Raw genomic sequence first — 20,270 nt, forward strand, 5'->3', positions numbered from 1 at the left:
ACCTACTATATATCACCCCTTAGAGACCCATCTACTCCTACTTCATCTGTCTTTCTGGTAACCCTTGTGCAGAGTAATGTCACAGAAAGAAATAAAGGGGCAAAGTGGAACACCACTGATAGCACTGCCCAGGGGTAATTTAGTGGGCCATGACAATATTCTTAAAAGAAATATATGGATGCCTATTGTGGCCAGGGTATAGAGAGAAACAAATCACTTCTGCATGAGCTGTTGGTGTGGGAAGCTTCCAATTCTCCCTCATTACGTATGTTATTAGAAAGCTGAGGCAGGCTCATAATCACATTGAGCCTTGTTTGGGATGTTAGTCAAATCATTTAACCTTGTCACCTCCCTTTAACCTCCTATCTCAACCCAAGAGTGTTGACAAGATCAAGGAACATAAAACACTTCATATCCTCTTGATGGTGGAATGTGATACTGCAGCAAGAGAATAGCTTTGGCTTCTTTTGTTTCAGCCGGCTACAATATAATTTGCAACTCGATGGAGGTGTTAGGAAAGCTCATAATGAATTAAAACTTTTGTAAGATCTAAAGATAAGGAAGGATGTGTAGTTACATGTGGAAATATCTGCTAGTGAAAGAATGGCAAATATTAACAAAGGATTAAAAAACAAAACAAAACAAAAAAACACCAACAAAAACAACAAAAAAACAATGAGGACAACAACAACAACCAAACAATCCAAAACAAACATGACAAATTTCTAAACTACTTCTGTGAAGCAGAAGAAGCTAGAGAAGCAGAAGAGTATCTAGTAAAATACCAGGTTCTAAGAAAAGAAAATACCAGATTGAGAAAGTGAGAGAGAGAATACTTAAATACTTAAATACTTGAATTTTATGATTTTAGAAGAAACAGCTTGACAGGCACAAGCTTTCACTGGACTGGTTGTACCAAGTGTGAGAGAAAGTCTTTATTGGCACTGTTGAGTATCCATAAGACTCTTCCAAATTATACTGTGAAAAGAGGCTGGAAATAGAGTCAGGGATGACTTGTTCCTAGGAGACTCTCATTTTAGTGCTGTAAATCTAGCAGCCACTCTTGTGTCAGAAAAAAAAGTACTGAATTTGCATTGACTTTGTCCAGCAGTCGGAAGTGCAGGCTCAAACTAATCACGGTGGAGGATACTCATTACAAACTAACTTTGATGGTTTTGTCTTATAGTTTGTTATAAGAGATAAGATTTCATCTTTGTTTCACAAACAGATCTTAACTGCTTCCACAAAAGCTGCTTTGTAAGCAGGAATTCTTGCTGGGCTGAGGAGTTGATGCAAGTTGTAAAGAGTCATGGAAGGGTTTGGGTGAGAAGGAGCTTTAGAGATCATCCTGTTCCAATCCCCCTGCCCCTTGCCATGGGCAGGGACACCTTGCACTAGCCCAGGCTGCTCACAGCCCCATCCAGCCTGGCCTTGAGCACTTCCAGGGATGGGACAGCCACAGCTTCAATGGGAAACCTGTGCCAGTGCCTCACCACCCTTCTGGTAAATAATTTCTTCAAAATATCTAATGGAAAACCTATTCTCTTTCAATTTGAAATAATCCCCCCCCTCGTACAATTCTCTCTAACATTAGAAGTAGAAACTTTTTTGTTAAGGACTATCTTTTGGAAGACAAGCTGAGAATTTGGGGGTTATTTTGCTTGTTTGGTTAGGGGGTTTTTGTTTGTTTTGTTGCTTCTTTTAATTATATTGCTATCCATCTAGGACTCGTGTCTTGGTGTTTTCAATGCACAATTGAAAATAACGACACAATTTTTGAAGAAAAATATATTTTGAAGTTAGCTCTCTGGGAAATTATGGGAGCTACAGTTTAGCTGATTGCTGTCTTCTTTCTCCCACAGAAGTTTGGTTCTTTTCAGAAACTCAATGCAACACAACAGCTAAAAAAAATAAAAATTAAAAAAAAGGCAGAGAATATGTATGCAGGATTTGTTAAATTTTCAATGGTACAACTTCAAGGTTATGGTCAACCACTAGGAAAACACGTTTGTTCTGTACAGTTTTACGGTTTTCTCTATATGGAAATGTGCATTCTTCAATAATACATGTTCTCATGAGCCTTTACTGCAGCATGGCCAGGGCTGCTGCAGCTGTGGCTGCTGCTGCTACAATGTACCTGGGACTGCTTTTAGCAGTGTGGTGTCTCAGAGGGCACATGAATAAAGATCAGTTGAGTATTACTCTTTGATTTTGATAAATATTCAATTAAAACAGGGGCCATGAACAGCAAGAGCTCTACCAATATAAGCTCTTTTTTTTTGTTTTCATCTTGTCCTTCATTGTATCCAGCATTATATTTTGTCCTTTGTAGTCAAAATTACTTACCATTCCTCTTGCAGAAGAATTTTACTATCTGTTAAGAAAAATAAAAGAAAAAAAATGGTGCTCAATGTGTTATAAGTCCTCCAGGAAAACATGTTTATTAGATACTCATGTTGCAGAATTGTGTCTGGGAAATATCTGCAAGGGGTACTTTAACTGCATTGTATTGAAAGCCAAAAAACCAATCTGCATCAGCTTTTTCCACTTTGCATTAGAGGTGCAAAGAAATTCAATATTTAAAAGCTAAATACCACCACAGGCTTCATATATCTCTTTGTAATCACTTAACCACAAAAGTAATGACCCATAAGAAAAAATCTATCATGATATTTACCATTTCAGCTGGGTACAATTAAATTATATAAGTTAATGAGTTCTCTTAATGACTGAGACTGCAAAAATAATTCCTTTTTTCTTTTGCTTTTTTGAGCAAGGACTATGATTACTTCTCCCCACCTTCATTTGATGGTTCTTTATGATTCTTTGTAAAATCACTGCCCTGAAAATGTCAGCTTTGATTTAAAAGGAATGCAGATGTTAAGTCTCCTTTCCTCAATGAATGTACAGATCTGTACAGGGGATTTTTATCCATTTGAAATCAAGGTACAGATCTCTGATTTCTTCTTGTGATGCTTAGTGTCTGTAATTTCTCCTTGAAATCTTCTGGAACAGCTAGATAATTTCTAGCCCACCTTAGAGTGGAAAAAATATAGGATGTTTTCTTAAAATACATTAAACTATTTTCAATTCAGTGTATTTCTCATAAGTTGGGAGCAATAGAGAGGCACTAAGGAGCTAAGAGCTTCTGAAAATCAGCTGAGAGTTTTAAATAAGCTCTGGTGTTTTGCTCTGCTTTCAGTGATTCTGATCCCTTTTGTTTTTCCTCTCTGCCTGGCCCAAGCCCCTTTTACCCTCAGAGAGCTTCCTTGGAAGAACAATTATCTGAGCCTAAACGCTAGGGTTAGTCTGCCTGCCTACTTTTCAAACCAAGTGACACACTGTCCTCTACAGAATGGATTTGTAGCTTTGCTGCCAGCAGACAATTGTCCCTTCTCTTCATCATGATGGAATTCCATGTTCCATTATATTCCACCAAGGGTGTGATAAGAAAGATATTTGGAAATAGTACGCCATCTTTCAATGAAAATCTGCCTCTGAAGAAAAGCAACATCCTGGTACTCACTAGACATTTAGGTAAATAACCAAATCCGAGGATTTTGTGAGGAGAGGGGGGAAGACTTTAGTAAAACCTCATCAATCTATGGTTGCCTGTGTTATGGCACAAGAAGGGAGGCAACACTTGTGATTTGTAAGAGCTTTGCCACGCCTGTTTCATGGGACATCAGCAGCCTGCAGGAACTCAGGGTCTCTCCTAATTTTCCACATTTTGGCAGAGTGGAAAGTGGGCCCCAGAGGCATGCAGTGTCTGAAAACATGTACTGAGAACGCTGCAGTTTCTCTGTGTGTGATTTTTGTGTGTATGTGTGACTATGGAAGTTCAAAAGCCTTCTGGGCAGATACAGAACTGTCAAAGGGGGCAAGGGGTGGTGGTGTTATTTTTCTTGTACAAGTAATCTCCTCACAAAGTGAGATGGATGAATCCAGAACAACATAAGGCCTTAAAGGCTGAAGGGCACTTTATAATATCAGAAAGCAGCAGTAATGCATCTGGACTCCATTATTAATTTTACCAGGTTTGTTCAGCTATATTTAAACAGTAGAAAAAGATTAGAGTACTCTGCCTTGAGAGTATATTCAGGGGAAGGCAACCTGAAGTGCCTGGAGACTGGCTTATATTGTGACTACTCCCTGGAGAGTTCCTAAACAGAGTTTTTCCCATCATTTTTCTCTCACAGGACTCTTATTGAATTAAAAACTTCTTGAGGAGAACTGTGCATGAAAAACGTGCCTTGTGGTCTGCTTGTTAATAGAAATGTTTTGGTAAAACACTGTAAATTATTAGCTTCAGATTTGATGTTGGAGATAATCAAACCATTTATAGAGGTTAATTCTGCATTCATTGTGAAGAAAAGAAGGAAGTAATAACAATGTGTGCTATTAATGGTTAGCGTTCCATACTGGAAGACAGTGAGATCTGAGGTTTACACTTGGCTCCACAGCTGACAGAGCAAAATAAATCCATCTGTCTTACAGTATGGGATGCTAAAGGATGGGTAACTAATTTTGATGGAAATCCACAGGTTACAGACTTGTAACAGAAATAATTGGTCAGGTTTGTGAGTTTGTAGATGCATTAGACTTTCCTATTCCTCCAGCCTTCCAGCATAAAAATTTGTTGCAGGGCTCACTTGGGGGTTTTGTTTAGCTTCAGTATTCACTTCAAGCTGAATATTGCCTTTTTAATTTATTTGAGGCCAATTTTTTAGCTTTATTTAATTCTTTTATTTCTTTACCAAGAGCCTCACCATTACTTTTTCTTCCACTCACTTTGGACCTTCTCCAAAACTTATTAAAAATGATGGGGTCTCTTTTATGTCTGCTATTAAAGAGAACTGAAAGAAAGCATAAAACTGTCACAACATTATACCAGCTTTACATATTTATGAAAGGATAGTAAACTTATTATGCATGATAGCTTGTATTCAGTGGAGATCTATATTGTAAATGAGTTTAACTACAGTTTCTTATCACTGAACAGTTACTACTGAGCTTTAATCTGTCTTTAGGAAAGACAAATTATGCTTAGTATTATTATTCTTGCTTTCCATCTTGAACCCTTTGCATGTAATACTATCCCTTCCAGAATGATTTAATTAGATTTTATATGATTATGATTCTTGAATAACATTGTAGAGGTTAAATAAAACTAGAAGTTAGACTTCAGGCAATAACAGTTGTGTGATATCTGCTTTAACCTCGTAGTTATTTTAATAATGAAATCTTCCTGAGCAAAACATGCTATATTTCATAAAATTTAATGTTTTAAAATGCACAACATGTTTCACAACCATAGAAACAGAAACATATAATAGGAGAGTGTGAAATGTTAAGCCTATTCTGACTACAGTACACTAAGTGTTTCAGTGTTCAAACAAAAGAATATGAAGATAATAGATGAAACTTATGTTTCTCCATAGATACAGAGATATTTTTCCAGTTTACACTAGGTAAGAGAGGACTGGTAGATGATCAGCAGAAGGTAGAAAAACTCCCTTGGGCAGTCACTGTCATCTCTGGGGGTAACTCTAGAGCTTCTGCTTCAGCCTCCCTCTCTTTGCTTCTTCCCCAGCTCCCTCACATCTGTAACCCATCTTATTCCAATTACATCAATAGCCAAAATATTGCCCTTGACCCTGTTTGATTTGACCTGAAGTCACGTGAGGTTACATATTTGTGGTTTTGCCTAGCAGGGGTTCATGCTATTTCTTTGAGTATTTTGGGAATAAGCACATTTGCAACAGCTAAATTTCACCTGGAGACCTCAGCCAACCGCACACATCGAGTTAAGAACCTTTCTCTGGGCCAGAGTAATTCCTGAAGCTCAGGAGCTCTCAGTGAACACTTGCTCTAAAATGAGAGGATGCTTCCTCTGCCCATGGCAAGGATTACTGGTTGGCGTCTCTATTTGAAATAGAAATATCCTGGGTTTGTAATGGATTTTAATTTTAATGTGACTATTTATGTACACCTATTCATTCTTCTGTGACCAGAAAAACTGTCTACAGCACAAGATTTCAAGATAATTTTAGTAGTAAAACACCAGGATACTTCTTACTTCAAGAGAGTTTTGTGCTAAAAACTTTCAGTTCTCATAACAATTGGACGTCAGCATCAGGAAAACAACTTACATTCTTCCCCTTCCCCTATTTTCTAATCTTCCACCCTATTCATTAAATGATAGTGTAATTAATGTTTCCAAGGAATAATTACATTTGTGTCCAAAAAAAACCCAGCTCATATACAGTGTGACTTATTGCCATGTGGTAAATTTATGCTTTTGTGTTAAAATAATTTAATCTTTTCATGATTATGGCCACAGATGTGTCTTTGCTCATCAGTATTTGAATGTTTTGCTTAGGTACAGGTGAATGAATGAATCATTCTCCCCTATCTAAGGCCTTAGTTTAAAACAGTCTTAATTACAACCTTCTGTAATCACTTTTATAATTTAATTTTATAATTAATATATAGCCCTGGAAGTATGTATTTTGCTGGTCCATATACTTCATGTTTTGACAGTCTTAATTGCAAGATCTGCCTGCATATTTAGAATTTACCTTGGTTAGAAATCTTTTGGGGGATTTAAATAATTTTCAGGAATTTTCTAACCTTAGCTTAAGGTCAAGAGGAAAATTCACTTACGTTCTTCCACACATGGTGCTGTTCACTGTGTGACTTGCAAAGATCTGGTCCTGGCTGACACCATCGCACTGCATCTAAAATTAATTTCAACTCAATCAATCTTCTAGTTCCGAATACTTATCTGTAGCTAATCCATTCTCCTCTTTTCATGCAGGCACACGCATGTGGAGTTTCTGTGAGCGTGAGGGAGGGAAACAGATGGCTTTAACAGCAAGATTTTCCACTGACTTGTAGTTAATACAATATTTTCTCAGGAAAATAATCTCTCACATGATTTATTAGTTATTTCTTGAACAGGAAACCTATAAGTATCCAAGTCATCTTCATTTCTTCCCCAAATATGCATGATGCCATCCAAATATAACACTTAGTAATTTTCTGAGGAAATTACCTTTCTTCTAGTTCTCGCCTTAATAAGAACGTTGTTCTTACTTTTCAAGTCTTCGTTGGGAGTTAACCATAGGCAGAAATTGATTTGAATATACCTAAATTGCATGGAACAGTGGTTTGGCCTAAGCAGCAAGACCTTGCCTAGAGCAGGCAGTCTGAGAGGGTCAGAGCTCATTGGGGGTGACCCCTCTCCAATGCCAGTTTTCCTTCTTGCACACACAGTTGTGAGCAAGTGAAGGAATGCCTGAGCAGACGTGATTTATAATGGTGCTTATGTTCAGCAGCATCGAGCACGCACTGCTAACTCCTGCTAATGGCTTTATAAAGATGCAATTCTGGCCTGTGCTTCCACTGATTTAAAACAAACTAATCCCAGCATTCTCGTTTTTGCTTTCACGGGTGGTGGAAGAAGCCAATGCCATTAAGACCCAGTCTTTGCATGTTAAAAGAGAAACATCAGCCCTGTGGAAACTGCTCTCCCAGAGGGACAAAGAGGCTTGGCACACACAGCTGATGGAAGCAGGTCTAGAGATGAGCACAAGTTTTACTCTGAAGAATCACTCCTTCTGGCATGTTTCCATAGTCTCCCAAAGGAAAAGCAGTCAAATGTTTAACAAGAGTTAATCCCTTCCCCAATTACCATTGCAAGCTGAAGCTGTAGCGACAGACAGAAACAGCAGAGAGGTTTCCTTCCTCCAGCCTGTAGAGAAAGGGGCTTGACACACCCTACATGGAAACCTCAGTGGTTCTGAAACATCTATTAGCTTTCAGAATTGCTTCTATCACTGATGCAAAAATGCCTTTTCCCTTGCCAACAGCAGCAGGAAGAAAACACATCGTGTATGTGTCTGTGTGTCTGTGTGTCTGTCTGTCTGTGTGTGTTTGACAGAGCAGTTTAATGGTAAAGGGTAATAGAAAAAACTTCAAAAGGACAAAGTTCTGCCAGGGTAACTCACTCTGTATAGTCCAAGTCATGCTGGTGATATCACTGTTGAGAATAGGATGCACATGAGGGTTGAATACCTAAGTTTCAGGTTGACTTTTGTTCAACTGGAAGGGCAATTCCATGGAATTTTTGCAGAGACCTGTGATCTCTAGCATTTGTTTTTGTGTTTTTTTTCGTATCTCATGCGAATTGAAATAAAAACCTAGAATAAGCGCTGCTTAATTTTAATGACTTAGTTAAACAAATACGTTTTATCGTTTCATCAGGCTTATGGATTATTTTTTTCCTCCATCATTGAGCTGTACAACACAAATATTGGTTTTACAGATAAGGAATTCAATTAGCATTTCAAAGGTGTCAGACTCACCCCCTCTCCTAACAAGTTCTTAATAGCTTATTTGGGATGATTGGGAGCTTTGATGAAATTAGGCAGCCTAACAAAATTAAAGGACATACATAAGGAAAAAGAGCATAATGTTTTATTTTGATTACATACAAAAATCATTCCAGAAGCTTTTGAAAATCCAGGCAAGAGAGTAGCCATAAATATCAGAAGTACCTTCCTTGAGGAAGCTAAGTGAATGCATTGATATCTAGAATTTTCAGATTTTAGGAAAACTTTTGAACTTGGAAAAGTTTCTGTATATGCTTTAACTTCTCTGCTACTACTTACAATTAGAATTGTATTTGCAGTGCATTTATTAAGGAGAGCTAAATTTGCCCTGAACAAAGGAGGAGCACGGTCCTGCTGTATTTTCCAGAATAAGAACCTTTCTGGTCTTTTGCTACCCTGCAGATAGAGGAGTATTGAGTGCAGGCTGGGAAAGAGGCCAGTAAAACAGGGTGCTGCTGGAGTTATCTGTCCTGGATAACTCCAGGAGTTATCTCTCCTGGAGAGAGCTGCAGATGCCGTGGAATCTCCCCTGGCACATGCTCACAGAGGATGCACAACTTCCACTGCAGCCCTCCATCGCCCAGCTGGGAATATGAGCAGCACCAGAGCCCTGAGAGGTTCCCCTTCCTCCTTCTAACCAGATATAGCCTAGAAGCTGCCAGCACTGGGACATCCACGTGGTGCAGTGGATCAAGCTTCCAGTTTTATCTGTGCTGCCAGAAAAACAGACGGGATCCAAAAGTGCCTTGGGCAAATCTGCACCATTCTAGCAGAAAGGACAAAATCCGCTTTTTTTGATGAGGATGTTATCTTTGCATTTTAAAGGCTGCTGTTTATAAAAGAGAGGATAAAGAAGGGGAAAAATGGGTTCTGTTCCTGCTAAAGTTACTAAAAACGTGAATATAGATGAAAATGAGAAATAATTCTACTCAGAGTAGCACATAGTGCTATTAGAGGCAGTAGGTGCAAACTCAAGCATTGTGCCAAGTTGTGCCTGTCCAGGTGGAGATTAGAAATCATGGAGCACAGGCTCCTAAGGCTCTTTCACAATTTTTCTTCTCATATTCCAACACATACTTTGCATGCAGTTAATGGATGTCTGTCTTCACCCCCACCCTGCCCTTGTTAATATAAATCAGTATTTTATACTCACACAGTTCTGATGATGTCTTTCAATCACCTCTCAGTATTATCTTAAATGAGAAACTTCTCTTAAGGAAAAAAACCAAATAAACAACAAAATTATAATGTGTAGTGTGAATGAGATTTTGAATGATTTTCAGGGATGGTGACTTTGCCGAAGATTAGTGCAAAATATACAGAATTGTTAGCTGACATAAAGATTTATGTAACCACCACTTATCTTAGCATGTGTGAGGGTTGGCTTCTGCCTTAGTGGTGACCTACGTTCCCAGCCTTGCGTTTAGTTAGTAACAGCATGATAACCCCGCTAAAATGCAAAATATTGCAGCCTGTCTTTGATGCTGACTTCAGATTAAATTCAACTTCTGTGTAGGAGGATACAACTCTTACAGACTACAAAGCAAACGTAGCCCTACTGGTTCTTGACTGCTCTATAATAGGAGTTAATGTCCCAAGTTTGCTTCAGAAGTTCTGCCTTGAAGACAGCAGATGTGTTGCTAAAGCCATCTGGCTCTTTTTTGAATATAATTTGTATGCCTATAAATAATCACTATGCATATGGGCTGCATTTCAACCGTGTTCCTCAAACTATGTAAGTTAAGATAATTTATTTCTTCTTGTCTTACAAAGAACTTCTGCCATACATTCCTGTCCTCTTGTTAATATTCTTGCAAACTATCACAGTAAAAAAACAACTTATGTGTACTAAGAAGCCAGAAAAGTTGATTAGACAAGGAAAACTAAAATACCCCTCTAGGCATAAGCAATCACAGAGCTCTTTTCAGTATTTTCCAGCATTTGAAGTAGCAATTTAGAGTCCCAGAGCTGTTTCCAATCTCTAGGCTGCACGTGTGGCATTAAGAAGAAAAGTGTTAGAGAAGGGATGCAAACAACCTCAGTCAGAGATAATATTCTTCTGAAATTATTTCTGCTTAGTGTGCAAGAACTTTATGTGTGAACTTTTGTTCACCTTTCCATTCAGGATTCTCTTACTGATCAGCTGCATAGTTATGACTCATATGCATAGAAGATTTCCTAGGCCAGCACTAAATTTGTCTTTTCTCTAAACTGAAAAAAAAAAACAACTCACAAACTTACAAAACAGATATTTAAATCAATCCCCATTGCTTGCATTCTGCTTTATGAACTAGTGTAATTGTGCTGCAGAACCTTCCAGTCTCTGTACTTTAGCATAAGAAAGATAAATTGAATATCATTTGTTCACAGTTGAGATTACTCTGATATCAAAAATAAGGAAATAAAGATGGATGTCATTGCATTCTAAGCAAAAAGAAACAGTTTTTGCACTTGTTAGCATCAGCAGAAGAATTCACACAACCTTTCTAGATGACAGTTTGAAAATTCCTGTTATTTATTAGAAAATAGTAAAAGGCCTTATTACATGACCACTTATGAAGGAGCAAATTATTTATAGTCTGTTTAGCTACATATAACCCACAATTAATTGCAGTAAAAAATCTAATATTTTTTCCAAGTTTTAGGGTAATGGAAGATGCAATTATCACTGCAGACCTGCTTAGGCTCTCTCTGAGGAAAGTACAGGAGATTCTTGTCACTGTAGATCCCAAGTGTCTACAATTCTGTTGGGGGACTTCAGCTCAGCATCTATTCAAGTGCATTCTTAGGTTAAGTATAAGCAGCCTTTTGATTTAAAAAAATGCATTTACAAACTCACAGCACCACTTAGATATAAGAATTTTATGGAAATGCAAGTGCAACACTCAGTCTTTAGATGATTCAGATGCTGAGCTCAAAAACTTCAACTCTGTTATTTGGCTTTGCTTAGGTATGGTACAGGAAAATGTCTTGTAGGTCCATTCAGATTTAGAAAGTCGAGTGCAAACTATTTTTTAAATAAGACTATTAGGTAAATATACAGTAAAATCTCATACATGTAATGCAAAAGAATGCAATACTCTGCTTATCATTTCACTTTCCTTACATATAATAATTTCTATCAACACTGGTTATCAACCTTCTGAACAAATGCTTAAAAAATGACAAAGATTGATTCTAATGAAGTTCAACACTTCTGTGTACCTCTGTATATTTTTTTTTCTCTCTGCAAGGCTTTTGAAATGAAAACCATCTGAAATGTATGATGGCACTGTTCTTGGTAACCAGTTAAAGTCCTGGTTGAGCTTTGGTTTTCCACAGCTGATGTTGAACTTCAGATCTTTTAGGATACTACTGAAACAAAAGTCATCTAAGCTTGTTTTGAGGCCCAGAATGATCTCCTCTGAGTGCACCACAGCCTGCCTCTGCACAAAGGGTGGAGGCCTTGGTACATCCACTAAGCAACACCTTTCAAATAGAAATTGAAAATAGCTGTTTCCTTGATACTAGCTTCATGATCAAAGGGAGAATTCCCATCTCCTTCCACTTTCTTCCCATGACTATAAACTGCCTGAAAATGTTTGTTTGATTAGACTTTGTGGTTTCATTTGCTGAACATCTGTAAAACACTTGTATCTAAAGCCCTTTGAAACTTCTTGCCTCCTTCTCAAACTCTTTCTGTCATACTTACATTGCCTCAGTTTTGTTGTATTGTTTGTTTCTGCTTGAAGCAAAGAGAAAAAACGATTTTGAAAACCAAAAGATGGTGAGTGACCTTATTTTTAAGCGCATCTCTCCTCCACCTCTGTCACTCAGGATGCAAGCATGGTGCAATTAGACTGTCAGTATAGAGCACAATTGTACTGTAAAACACCACTAGGACAATAGCTAGTGATGGAGAGAATGGCTGCATATCCCAGGAAACAAGGAATGACTCTAATAAAGCATCTCTGATGTAGCTGGAGAAAGATTTCCTCTAGCTAGGAGTGTTTTTCCCTGGTTTTCCACCTACTACTCCAGTGAAAAGACAAAGCTAGTGCGTCAGGTGATTGGAAATATTCTCCAGCGTGCTTATGTCTGATGTTTGATAGGGTTTTCTTTCCTCCTTCATCCACTTCTGCCCTCTCTGCCCATTTGCACACATCCTCTTAGGAGACTGACTTCTGCTGTGTGGAGCTGTGCTCTTTTTTATTTACTCAAATTGTTCAGCATCATAATTGTGAGCATTCATTGCACAGTACAAAAAAAATTCATATAACACACTGAATACTTGCATCCTATATTAATTCATTAGTCTCTATTAATTAGTCTCTATTAGGCAGAGTCCTAGAGGCTTATAACATAGCCCCAGATTGGAGAAATTCAGTGTATGAGTGAATGATACTTTTACTGTCATGCATGGCAATCTGACCACCTGAGTCTTGCTTTGGAGCAAGTTACCAGTAAATGTCCTCTAAGAACACAAAATTTTATTCCACATAAAAGCAGTATTTCCATTTGGAAATTACATAACTAAGTAATCTCAGTGCACTAATTATCTAGGAAACATACAATAAATTTAATAGCACCCTGTGATCCTTGTTAAGACTAAACAGTACAAAAAGTATTGTCTGCATTGCTGCTGTGTTTGTTGCTACTTGCAGCAGCTTCTGCAAGTGATAGACATGTGTCCCATCCCCTTGAGCCTTGCAGGTTGCTGCACTGACCCCCAGGGCTGTGCTTGAGCACACATTTTTTCCTCTCACCCTTGAGATGGGATTCCTGTGACGGAGGAAGTAGAGCTGTTGTTTCAGAGAGTACAAATTCACAGTCCCTGTTAGGACTGTGGGTAGTGTGTGGTTTACCTCCTGATGTTTTCAATCACTGGAATGGCCATGCCATAACCTCCATTTCATTCCCTAGCTGAAAGTGCTCTGTTACTTTCCTATTTTTAACACTTTTCCTGCTGATTTTATTTTGGCCCCTTTTATTCCTCTTGCTTCTTAGTTCAGTGAACACTTGAAAGGCTGTTTTCCCGATTGAAGGAGGCCACACAAAGCTGCTCCCATGTGGCACAATCTTATTTTTTTTCAAACTGTAAGGTAGCATCTTTTGCTTGCTTAAGTTACATGACAAAGTTGAGAATCAGAAAGTTAGGGTAAGGAATTAAAATGTGCCTTCATAGTGCACCGAGTTCAGTAACTGATCTTTTTGTCTTCACAATTTCACGGGCTTAGTAACACATTTTAATAATCATAAGAGATCTATAAGCCAGCTTGTGAAGTGACATTAGCACAAAGACCATATGGATGATTGTGAAATATCTTGTTGAATTTTTAGGAGTGTGAATTTGTCTAGAGTCATGTCTCCCTGAATACAAAAATAATTCCTCTTCTGTTCACTGTGAAGTCTTAGTTTCTAACGACATAAAGCTTTGCAAACTCTGTTTTGTAGATTTTTAATTCTCTCAAGATCAACCTTAATTATCACATATAGTTCTTCCTGTTAAGGGCCTGAATATCCCCAGTAATCTGCATGCAGTGCTATTGGTGTAAAAAAGGTAATGAATTAATTGGAATATAAGGGTTGTGTTACAGAGAAGTTATCAAAGAGCTGCTTCAGTTGTTGTTACTAAAGTAATTTTATCATCAGTCCACCTGTCTACCTTTCAGACTTTATGAGCACACAAATTTCCACTTTTATGTACATATGCCCCTTTCACTATGTGCCACTTTCAGCTGTTGATGAATTATTGATTTCTCCTGTCACAATTCTTTTGAGTTACAGTACTCCTGATGCTGAAAAATAAATGGGTTTCATTATTGTACTTTTTCTGAAATGTGTTTGTTCCACTCTCTTTAGATTTTCTTAATTTCCTGCAAGTCTGTATGAAAGGGGTGTTGAAATGACCCCAAGGACAGGGCATCAACCTGCACCCAGATGGGATGGTTCTTCATAAATTTCAAATAAACTGAAGACAGCAACAGAGTTCAGGAGTAAATTTTCTCTATCAGTAATCAGTTCTTCCCTCTGGATTTGGAATAAAAAAACTACATGTTTACTAAGAAGATAATTATTTTGGTTTTACTTTGGGTTTTCAGTTAGCTTTTTGAAGGATATAATGTTTTACAAACCTGCTGTGAGCTAATTGGGTGTGCTTACCTTTCTTTTACAGATAGCATACATTTAATGGCAGCAGAGAGAGGTTAACAAAACAAGCCAAGAAAGGCATAAAAAGGAGTGGGCTAACAGTTTAACCTCACAGTATTAAATGTCAGGCTTGATTAGACTTCCAAGACCAAGGATTCTGGCTTAAAAAACTTTCCATTTGCTGCTGTGGATTTATTAATCTCATAGAGACCCTGCCTGCTCTTGGACCAGTGTTTCTGCCCAGGGGCTCCATCCAAAGGCAGAGGTGGCTCTGGCCACTGGCACCAGGACCAGCACTGACTGCTCCAGGTCAGCTCTGGCACTCTGGGCTTGGCAGAACCAGTGACACAGTTCAGAGAAATATCTGAGATTGTCACAGCAAGCAGGTGTGAGACGTGTTTGGTCTTTTTCTGTGTTTACTAGAGTCTGGCCTAAGACTTAGAACATGAAATTTAATTTAAACTCTGCATTTGTACTACAAGTACTATAGACTGGGGACTTGGTATCCATTGACAGTTTTATAAATATTTACAACTTGCCTCAAATACTCTAAATCACAGAGTTGTATGGTCTATTTTCAGGCTAGGGAAAAAGACAGAAATTTTTAATCAGTTTTTGCCACTTTAAATTGAGTTGAATGTTCGCTGTTTCCTGTGAAGCTTCGGTAAAAAGGATTTTTTTAATTTTATTTTTATAAGAATTCCATTAATTTCTCTAAGTCTATGTTGATTTGTACTAATACTAGACAAGATAAATACACATTTCCCACCAGGAGTAACATAATGCAGAGGACTTTAGTGTGTGTCAACAAGTGGATTGAATGATGAATACATTAAAAAAAAGGAATGCACATTGATTATTATATGTAAATCAGAAACCGAACTTTCAGCCCAGAAGAATTTTTTGACAAAACTTGCAAGATTTTGTTTCCATGTGATACTAAATGCCAATTAATATTTGCAAGGAGAACATAATTTCTCTCTGCACTGAACTCCATAATCATCTTGTCAGAGAAGTAAATTGTTTGACAATCAAATGCAGGATGTGCAGGAGAATTCAGTCCAAGTTTATTGTTGTTTATGTATTGTGCAAATCAAATGATTCCTGGCACAATAGAGAAAAAACTTCAGTAAAGATCAGTGTTATGAGCAGATGACATATGTTTGTGTTAGTAACCATGTACCCTTGCAGATTATCTTCAAAACAATTCAGTTCTCTGATTGGAGGCAACAGAATAAAAGATAGTGGCACATTTCTTTCCCTTTTATCTGAATCAAACTCAAACATATCATTGAGTAGGAAGCATTTTCATTTCTTGTTCTCAGATATAATCTATTACTATAATGCAAAGGCTATTTGAAGTAATATTTAGGGGGTTCTATTTTAGGATTCATAGAAAAGAGGACCTCAGAAGTAATGGGGTTGCTAGTCCTTCCCTTGACTCAAAAAGTCATGACTGTTTGTCAGATTCTCTCTTTAAACCTTCTCTAAGAAATTCATTCCAGTGCTTGCTTTTCTTTCAGTTAGAAAGGTTTTCCTACCTTAAACATTTTTCCGTACCTTAAATTCACCACACTTCATTTTAACTCTTCTGCTTCTTATATTGTCTGCTGTAAATCTTAAAAGCAGTATAAACATCCTCTCAAATTTCAAACCTAGTTTCAAAGAGTTTATTAACCTCTAGCAGCCTGATGCAAATTTATAGCCAGTTTTTCTTCCTTTCATTCTGGTCTTTTGTGAAATATCAAAAACTGCAAGACTGGGGTAAGCTCAAAGCCCAGATTGGTAACGTTTCTTTCTAATTTAAAGTTAAACCCTGGCAGTCACTGGCTTGAGTAGATGTTTACCAGAGAGGTGGTCTAGTTCCCATTTTCTGTTGACTTGTTTTGTTGTGCAGCTATTTCACAGCGGTTTCCTCTAGACACTGTTCTGTAACTTGTTTACGAGGTGGGCATGTCAGCTACTGCTTTTTTTCAGGCATCTGGCATTTACTGCTTTTTCCCCAAGGAAAGCACATTATGGAGTCATAAAGGGAAAAGGGATCGTGTTTGGATAAATTTATTTTTGACAAATACCTGTTGGCTGTTGCTCATTTTATTTCTTTTCTTAATTTGCAGGTCATCTTTTTACTAGTGCAGGCAATCTCTCTCAGGTTATGTCATTAGCTAAAAATAAAATTTTATGTTCTTTCTAAGAGGATTTCACATCCAGCTGCAGAAATGACTTATACAAAATAACAACATTCTCAGTGTTTTAGGAACACTCAGTATGAAGTTTGGAAGTTATATTTAATGCCAAAGTTGAACCCTTTTTGCTCAATGAGACACAATTTGTGTCTTTGGATTTATAAATTCCATCCTAGGTATGCTTGGATTCAGGCAGAGAGAGTTTATATTGGTCATCTTCTGGAATCATTTTAGACACAGGCTTTGTTTGATTCAAGTCCACCAGGAGTATGTCCCTCTTTAGTTATTTATTTTTTTCCTTTAGGCAGATCCTTCCAGAGTCCTTGATTCTTGGCTGAGTTGGGCAGCTTCTCTGCTCAGAGTTATTTTTCTTGGATGAGTGTTTCTTGAAATATTATGAAACTTGATAGATTGCAAGACATGGAAATGGATGAATGAAAACCAAAAACCTATGTCTTTTGTCTGAGAGAGTTTTCCACTGTTGTGATTTTTTTCTGGTTTTTTTGTACTAAAATAATTTTTAAATAAAAGGATATATCCTGTGGTGAGTACAATTCTTTGATCCAAGTGTCTGTTTGCTAACAATATAGTTTATTTCCACCAAGATTTCTTATCAAGTCCTAAACTCAACAAGTGCCTCAGGTCTGTCTTGGCTTGGACAACAGGTCTGCTGTCTCTCCTTCATTCTCAAGTATTTGAAAAGTATTGTGATACCAGATAAGGGAATGACAGCATCATGCTGTAGAGCATGTAATCTCCAGATAAGTTGGGTTGTTTATTTTTTAATCAAGAGTGTTTGAAATATTTACATAACATGATTTATTGCAATAGTGCCTTTTATGAAGAATTTATTTGTAAACATTTAGGTAATATTAATAAACATCTAGACCTCAGCTATAAGATGTGTGTCTAACTAAACCAAGAAACTGAGCAAAGACAATTGAGGTCTGAGACTGTTCTGGTTTTAATGCACTGGAGTAATCATGGCCCTGTACACTTGAGAAGTTCAGTGTGAGCAGTAGGAATGACACCCCATTTCTTTCATTAATATGTGCCATTGGTGCAGCCATTCTCTCACTTGCCTCTAAAAGGTGTTCCATCCTTCAGTGTTGTTCTACTGATGTTGTATTTGATATCATCCAAAAAACCTTTTCTCCTTTGAGTGATCCTTTTTCCTCTGGCCAAAGAAATAATCAATTTTTTTTCATTTGGTAAAACTGAGCATATAAGCAAATGGCATTATAGCTGTACTCCAGTGCTATCTTGTATTTCCAATTTACTGCTTCCCCCACTTTGCCTGCAAATGTTATCCATTTCGTTGTAGAAGCTCAAAATCTAGCATGCAAAACCCAGCAGCAGCAGGAGTCCACTAGGGCTCAAAGCTTAAGCAGAACTTGAAACTGGACATGAGAATGGATGCTGGAGTCAGAGGCATAGAAAATATTCCTTTATCTGTGCTGACAGGTTCAGACTGAGTTTAATCTGAGAAAGCTCTTAAAACTAAGCAGAGAAGCTAGGAATGTGAATGTGTAAGTTAGAATTATATTAAGTCACTGTGTGAAAAAGTTAGAATTTAGAGTTTAATCTATATTAGTAAATAAGAGACACCATGGAGGATTTAGAGTATTCTTTCTGCTTTATATTTATTTATTTATCCCCTTTCTGCTTCTTCTTCTTCTTCTTCACTTCCTCTTCTTGGGTTTTTGGGTAATATTAGGTGATTGGATGGAAGAATCCACATTGTGTGACACAGGTGTTTGGTTAATGAGTTAATAATGAAAATAATTTACTTGGCATTTAATTATTGAGTGGATTGACACTTAAAAGACCTTGGAGAGATACTTCCTCCCTCCATTTTGTGGTCTAGTGTACATAGCTCCTCACTGTCTGTAAATATGTAATATAGATAAGGAAAAATAAACAACTGAAACCAAACTCAAAAGCACTCTCTTGTTAATCTTGGTCCTGAGGAAAAGAACTGAGCTACCAGGGTCATACCCTGACAAATGGATATGAACTTACACACAGCACTAGTTTACAGATGAGGAAAGCATCATCCTATGTATTCAAACTAGAAGTAAATTTGTGTGTGGATCTGCATGTCTTCAGGTAGGATATAAATGAGTGCAAGAGTCTTATTGCTGAGCTGTGTAATTGTATCTAAAGCAAGTGCACAAGGGAAGGAATGAAAGCAGTTAGCACTGAAAATAGGATATTTTGCTTCCTGTTCTTCCTACTTTGTCTTTCTATTCCCAATCCCCGTGCCTTAACGTGTCACAGTGGGAAACAGTGGGATATCCTCATCCAAAACCATCATAAATGTTGAGCTGATTATTCTTTGTCCAGTCAGAACAGCTTTTATGCCACTCAGCTGATTCCACTCGGACTTCTCTCAAACTGAATTTTTATGTATGGTTATTCAGATGGTTTTTCTCAAACAAAGCACAAAAACAAAAACTACACAGGGATTCATGCTTTCCCTCTTTCTTCAGCTAGTAGTTCACGCTCAAGAATATGTACAAAGACCAGTAGCTAGTCTTAAAATTATGTTTTCAAACCCTTTCACGTTTTTTATCAATCTTCCAATAATTAAAAGCTTGTTTGTAGTCCACAGTTTATTAAATAATATTTTTCTTACTGTTATATAATATTGGAATTTTATCAGTATGTAAAATTATTTTGTAATCAAAAAGGACAAAAAGAGAAACATTTTTTTCATATTTCTGAAGGAATATTTGCCCAAAAGAATGTTAACCCTGCTGTTAGAAATATGGCTTTTACTCACAGGTTTTTTTTTTAATTTTCTCTGGCCAGAATTATTTATGGAAGTAATGTAGGGGAGGGTTTTATGTCCCTCATTAGGTTTCTTGCCAATCTGTGGCCATGTTCACTTGTCCACTATGTCTTCACACCATTTTCTTTGTACCTATCTCATCTGTGCTGCAGAAGTTTTACTTTGAAAACTAAAATGTTTTGTTATACAATAACTGAGTTTCTTTGTCTAAAAATGTCAGAGCCAGGCTTTCTGTTGCTGTATATTGTTGTATTGTCAATCCCCTTCCTCCTCCTTCCTCCAGCTATACAGCTTAAATTTTCAGGCTTTGTTCATTTAGTCACAAGGGGACCTTTTCCTTCCCTCTCTCCCCTTATAATTATTATTTTTGTCTGTGTTCTGGTTCCAGCCTCATCCAACTGCACGCAGCAGTGGTGGCAGCTGTGACAGGTGCCTCTTTGAAGCCTGGGAAGCAAATGCATCTAATGAAAGGGCTTGAACACCCTCTCTAAAGGTGTTTGTGGATCGATTCGAACAATTTCATACCTTTTCCATCCCTGTGTGGCTCTTAAGCTTAGTTTGACTTAGCTGCAGAACTTCCCTCCCTCAAGAGATACTGGCTCCTGCAGAGGTCAAAGGCATCCTTTGTGAGAGCAGTGCTTCAGACCCACTGTGCGTGGGGTCTGATTGCTGGCAGACTTTAAATGCAGCATCTCTGGAAGTGTCCTAATATCAGACCTTTCCCAGATAATGGGAAAGGCAATCAGAAGTTTGTTGGGCAAGCTA

General features: G+C 37.6%; 1 protein-coding gene across 22 annotated transcripts in view; it reads left to right on the top strand.

The window, feature by feature from the left end:
* The window catches only part of ROBO2 (roundabout guidance receptor 2), a 1,015,778-nt gene that overhangs the window by 444,314 nt on the left and 551,194 nt on the right, over nucleotides 1-20,270 (top strand). The gene's annotated exons all lie outside the window — the stretch shown is intronic.

The sequence above is a fragment of the Cyanistes caeruleus genome, chromosome 3 (genome assembly GCF_971803275.1).
Source record: "Cyanistes caeruleus chromosome 3, bCyaCae1.hap1.1, whole genome shotgun sequence".
NCBI classification, from domain to species: Eukaryota; Metazoa; Chordata; class Aves; order Passeriformes; family Paridae; genus Cyanistes; species Cyanistes caeruleus.